We start from the raw sequence: 6,455 nt of genomic DNA on the forward strand, positions 1-6,455 counted from the left end.
ATGTTAACTTATACGTTAACATTAGTTTTTGTTAAAAACCGATGTTAACGTATACGTTAACATACGTTAACATCGGTTTTTGACTGAAACTGATGTTAACTTTTGGAAGTTAACATCAGTTTTGTATAAAAATTGATGTGAATTGTCAACATTCATACATTTTTTTTGGTGTAATTCTTAGTATATAACATCAGTTATTTGAATAATCGATATTGTCAATTTTACGTTAACATCGATTTTGAAAAACCGATGTTAATGATAATACTTTCAACATCGGTACTTTCAACATTGGTTAAAAACCAATGCAGAAAGTCATAAATAACCGATGTAAAAGGCATATTTTCTAATAGTGTATGGACCACATGATGGCAAGAAAAATCACAAGAGTGATGAGACAACTTGTTTATTTTAATTCTAAATTCAAGTATAAAAAAATATACCAGATGATATTAAAGGTAGTTGGTTGGATGTCTAACCCTAATATCATGTTTGCTTGCCAATTTTGCTGAAAAAATTAAATGAAGTCGAGCATTTTTAAATTTGAAACATCTCCATCGATATTAGATTAAATTAAATTGATTACAACTAAATATAGTTAATATTGAATTGAGAACAAGCAAAACCATAGGCCTATAGTGATCTATAGAACTTGTCTCTGAAGTTTTAGGAATCAACACTACCATATTAGAATTTAAATTTGGTAGAATCCACCCTGACTTGAAAAATTGCAGCACTGACTTATAGACAATATCTCCAACCACATCCCAGTAGTGCTGGACAAAACATCTACTTAAACCATTGGGCCCAGGAACACCCTTGCTATTCATATTATTAATCACTACAAATTTAGCCTCCTCCTTTAAAGGGATGTTGGTTAAAAAAGCATTGTCTTCACCTGTTGCCAAGCTTGGAATGGTACGATCTACATGGTTGTTAGGGATACAAGAGTTGCTGCACGCTTATATATTGAAAAAGAAATCCCACACCTCTGCTTCAATCTGAGACTCTAGTATTCGATCCCCTTTATCTAAGATTTTGTTTTAATGGGTCAATGCAATTTGTTACATTTGTTTTGATACCTGTAAGTTAGTTTCTAATGGTCATATTTGGTTTCCAACGGTCATATTTTTTTTTGTTGCATAAGGAGGTCTATGCCTATATATATCTCTTTCCTCCTCTCTAGAAAAGAAAAGTAGAATAACAATTTGATTTCTTACTCCCTAAAATTTTGTCTTCCTCCTCTTATACAAACTTATATTTGAGAGCAAAAGCATTGGTGTTCAGAAGGTTCGGGGATCCTTTCGCTGCACATGATCGAAACCAACGGATTGTCATATCTTGGGAGAGGAGCGCAATTAGATTTTCCTACCAGTGCAGTGGGGGCGTTTTCTCTCTAAGGATATCGTTTGCGCGCTTCAACTCTGACTAATTGTTTCTCCCCCTAATTTTTTGTGTGTGTTTAGTGTATGATATAGTGCATTGTTGATTCATGTTCTACCAACTAAAGTTATTTTGCTACTGTTATTTTATTATTTAATTCAAGGCTTTGCATTTTCTTTTTATTTATTTATTTTATTTTAATTTTCTGACAAATAATCGCCATTCTCCATTCTAGACCTGAGTTCTCTTCATTCTCTAGTAACTTAAAATTTTCGTTTTTACACATGAAGGAAAACCTTTGAAAGCTGAACATCCTTCATTCTTCCTTCTATATTTCATGATTTTCATCAGGAGGTGTCATACCCTAATTTCGTCCGGGGACCTTTGCTTGATGACATGCGACCTTTCTTTGGTCCTTGTGAGGTGCTTGGCATCCATCATTGGGCAATTTGTGAAATTCCAGGACATGCCGAAAAACCAAAAAAAATATATTGATGCACAATCCGTAAGTTTCCGTGACACACCGGAAATCAAATGGAAGCATCGTTGCATAATTAAGTGAGGTTCCGTAACATTCCGTAAGTCAAAAGGGGGATGATTATGTAATCCGCAAGGTTCCGTAACATTACGGAAAGAAAACAAGTATCGTTACGAGATTCGTAAGTTTCCGTAACTTTACGAAAAAAGAATCACCAAAAAAGGTAAGGGTGTGAACTTATCAAGATAGGGGTGTAAATAGCAATTCAAATCTAGGCCCTTCTAGAACATTTTGGAAGTTGGGTTGCTTAAGGAGGAAGCAACTGGGCGGCAAGCTCCTCCACGTTTTTGAAAAATGGTTTTCGGGGCTTCCGCGGCTTCCGTAATACTTCCGTAAAATTTCCGAAAACCTTGGGTAAGCATATTCCACTTAACATTGGTGAAAGGGAAGAGAAAAAAGATGAAAATCAAATTCGAAAACAGTTCCGTAAGGCTTTCGTAACTTTTCCGTAAAATACGAAAAGGGGGTGAACTTAGTAATTCGGGTGCGCTTAGAAATCTTCTTCATTAAGTCTTTGGGCGGCAAGCACCTCCCTTTTTTTCTATAAATAGGGGAGGGGGGAGCTGTTTCAAAATGTTCAGCCCCTTTGGCACTTCTCTCTCTTTCGAATTTGCTTGGAAAAATCGTTTCCGTGAAGAAAATCTAAGCCGAGGCGCTTCCGAAACGTTTCCGTAACGTTTTCCGTGAAGAATTTCGCAAAGGTTTCAACCGTTCTTCGACGTTCTTCATTCGTTCTTCATCGTTCTTCGATCTTCAACGGGTAAGTACCTCGAACCAAGCTTTTCGATTCATTCTATGTACCCGTAGTGGTCCACATTGTGTTTCGTGCATTTTTATTCTCGTTTTGTTTACTTTTTATACCCCCTGTTGACGTGCTTAAGCCATTTTACTTAAGTCATTTCTCGCTTAACTTAAAAATAAAATAAATTTCCACCGAACGTTTGAATTGTATTATCCATTAACTTCGGTTAAAATAAATTCCGACCGTTCGGTCGTGCCGTAACCACGTTGGAAATCAAAAAGAGGTAAAAAATAATATAATAATCAAAAAGACATCTTTTAGTAAAATAAAGCGGAAAATCAATCGGACGTTTTCTCTTTGGGATTTCTCATTCTTAATCGAATTGATTAATAACTAAAGTGAAACTAAAGGCTAAAATCAATTCGCCTAGTCAAGCTCGTCCATAAAAATAGGCTTTTGAAGTTTGTCATTTCATTTTCTCACTAAGTAAAATGGATCATTTTTAAGGTCCAACGCCTTAAAATGATCACCTCTTAAAGTAAAAAAGAATCACTTGATAAAAAAGAACTACGTAGGTCTGATTTTCTCATCCCAAATTGAGGAATACGTAGGAGCAAAGGGAAACACCCTTGTCGACCACAAAAAGAGAAAATATAAAAAGGGTATGAAGGATATAGAGACATAAAAAGGGAACATAAAAAATCAAAGTCATGTTTGCACATTCGATTAAAGGCTGCCGTCCTTTGGGGCGGACGTGTGGGGTGCTAATACCTTCCCCGTGCGTAAATACAACTCCCGAACCTTTCACTTAAAAGTTCGTAGATCGCGTCTTTTCCGGTTTTTCCGACGTTTTCCTCAAATAAACGTTGGTGGCGACTCCGCGCGTATTCCTTTCGTGGAACACGCATCCCGCGAGTCACGCGTCGCCCTCCCGCCGAAGGGTAGGTTGCGACAGTTGGCGACTCCACTGGGGACCTGTTTTTTGAGAGTTAGGCCATTTAATTTTGTGCAATGTTTTACCGTGACTTACCCCTTTGTTGGTTTCCTTTCATTATGTTCTTGTGTATATAAACTCTTTGTTGCTTTTAGTGCATTTTAAAATGTATGCATGAAGTAAATATTTATTCATTTGATGCACACAAACACCAACACTATTTGCACACACTGTGAGTGAAAAAGGGCCCTATACCCGGGTTCATGGGAGCAGAAGGAGTGGAGGTGAATCTGTGATCATGCTAGGTCTCCGACTTGCTTGATTACAGTGAACCCTCATCTAGAGCTTTTCTCTTTGAAAACCTATTGTTGCTAGTAGTCCCTACTGCTACAATATGTTCTTCGAAGGGGATGATACCTCTAGAAACCATCAAGAGAGATATAACTACCTTGGGGATTATTGCTAAAAGCCTAGTTAGTTCTCTCCCTTATAGGTCCCTTAAATAGGGGCACGAAGCAAACACGCTGCGTGCCATTTTTCACACTGCCATGCATGAGTATCATATACCCTTTTGCTTATGTTCGGTAAATATTGTCATACTGTGCACATTCCCGCATTGTGTCTTTTGCATAGGCATTGCATATGGGTTCTGTCTTGATCCCTACTGTAAACAAACCAACGGAGGGTCCGTGTCGCCTTCTTAAAAACGTGCGTTGGGGCATTTCGCTACCCCTGGACGTCGTATCTAAGAAGGGGACAAATTCCCCGGACCCCCGCATTCCTAGATTGCATCTGTGTCATATGCATTCCATCATGCATTCATCCATCCCACCCATGAGATATCGGAGTTTTGATTTGCACCAGCTTTTGTCTCACTTTAGTAAGCATGGGAACAAATCAAACCGGCAAGAGGTTCTACCAAGTCAAGGTCAAAAGCCTAGATACCACCAGCATCAAGGAATTAGGGCGGTTGATGGAACCCCTCCAAATGCAAGCCTTCCGCAAGACTTACGGAAAGATCTTAGAGTTGACCATAGCAGAGGTGTCCATAGAAGCCATTGCATCACTTACCCAATACTACGACCAGCCTTTGAGGTGCTTCACATTCGCAGACTTCCAATTAGTACCAACCATTGAAGAATTTGAGGAAATTCTAGGATGTCCTCTCGGGGGAAGAAAACCATATCTTTCCTCCGGGTGTCTCCCCTCTTTGAGCAGAATTGCAACTGTGGTCAAGGATTCAGCAAGAGGTTTGGACCGCATAAAACAGACTCGGAACGGCATAGCGGGCCTACCACAGAAGTACCTAGAAGACAAGGCGAGGGGTATGGCCAATCAAGGAGACTGGGTCCCGTTTATGGATGTGTTAGCTTTGCTAATTTTTGGGGTCGTCCTCTTTCCAAACGTGGATGGTTTGGTAGACCTAGCAGCAATCGACGCTTTCCTTGCCTACCACCATAGCAAGGAAAGTCCGGTGGTAGCTGTCTTGGCAGATCTATTTGACACATTTGACCGAAGGTGCGAAAAGAGTAGCGCACAGATCATCTGTTGCTTACCCGCCCTCTGTGTTTGGTTGGTTTCACACTTGTTCCAACAAGACACAAGACATCCATGTCCGCTCCTGAGCCATCGCTCGTGTACTGAAAAGAGGAGAATAGATTGGGACCAGCTCTTGGCCGGGATAGGAGGTAGAACAATCAGTTGGTTCCCCCGATGGAAGGAAGGAAAAGAAGGAGTCCTTTTCTCATGTGGAAGATACCCAAACATTCCGCTGGTAGGAACGAGGGGTTGTATTAACTACAATCCCGCGCTCGCTATAAGACAACTAGGGTACCCCATGAGGGGAGCACCGACGGAAGAAAGCATGTCTCCTTTCCTTGTGAGGGATTTCGGCGCACAAAATTCCAAGACTATACAAAGAATCCATAAGGCGTGGGAAACCCCGTTAAAGAAAGATCAAGAGCTTAGAGGCATTCGTAATGGCATCATTGGTGGGTACCACGAATGGCTGAAAGTTCATATACGAGGTTTAGATTGGCTCGCCAAGTTAAAAGTCGTCAGCAAAGAGAGTTTTGAAGCACCGGAAGAGGACGAAGAAGTCCAAGCTCTCAAAAGCGAGTTAGGAAAGGCAAAACTTGCCAAGGAGAAGTTCAAGTTGGCCGCTACACACGTTCGGAAGGAGTGTGCCGGGTTACGGGAAGAGAATGCAATTACTGCAAGAGCCCTTGAACAAGAGACCAAGAGGGCTCGCAAGGAAGAGTATGGCCGGAACAAATTTCGCGGAGCTCTATGGGGTAGCAATAGTGAACTCAAGTTGCGAAAGGAAGAAAGGGACCAGTCGCGAGCACATAGCATGGTTTTGAAAGAGGAGTTAGTTGCCTGTTCAAGGTCCAAAAGAAGCTTGTCTCAGCGTTTATGCGAGACGGAGACCAACATGCTAGCTATCATCGCCAAGTACCAAGAAGAGTTAGGTCTAGCCGCGGCCCACGAGCATAGGATTGCGGACGAATATGCCCAAGTATACGCGGAAAAAGAGGCTAGAGGAAGGGTGATCGACTCTTTACACCAAGAGGCAACCATGTGGATGGATCGGTTTGCTCTTACCTTGAACGGGAGTCAAGAACTTCCCCGATTGTTAGCCAAGGCCAAGGCGATGGCAGACACCTACTCCGCCCCCGAAGAGATTCATGGGCTTCTCGGCTATTGTCAGCATATGATAGACTTAATGGCCCACATAATTAGAAATCGTTAGGAAACTTGTATGGTCTCTCAGACCTTGACTAGATACGACTTCCTTTTTGAAATAAAATGAGTTGGTCCCATGTTTCTACTCCAAAAAGCTTGTGCAAATCAAATCACTC

Source organism: Glycine soja, chromosome 17, assembly GCF_004193775.1.
Source record: "Glycine soja cultivar W05 chromosome 17, ASM419377v2, whole genome shotgun sequence".
NCBI classification, from domain to species: domain Eukaryota; kingdom Viridiplantae; phylum Streptophyta; class Magnoliopsida; order Fabales; family Fabaceae; genus Glycine; species Glycine soja.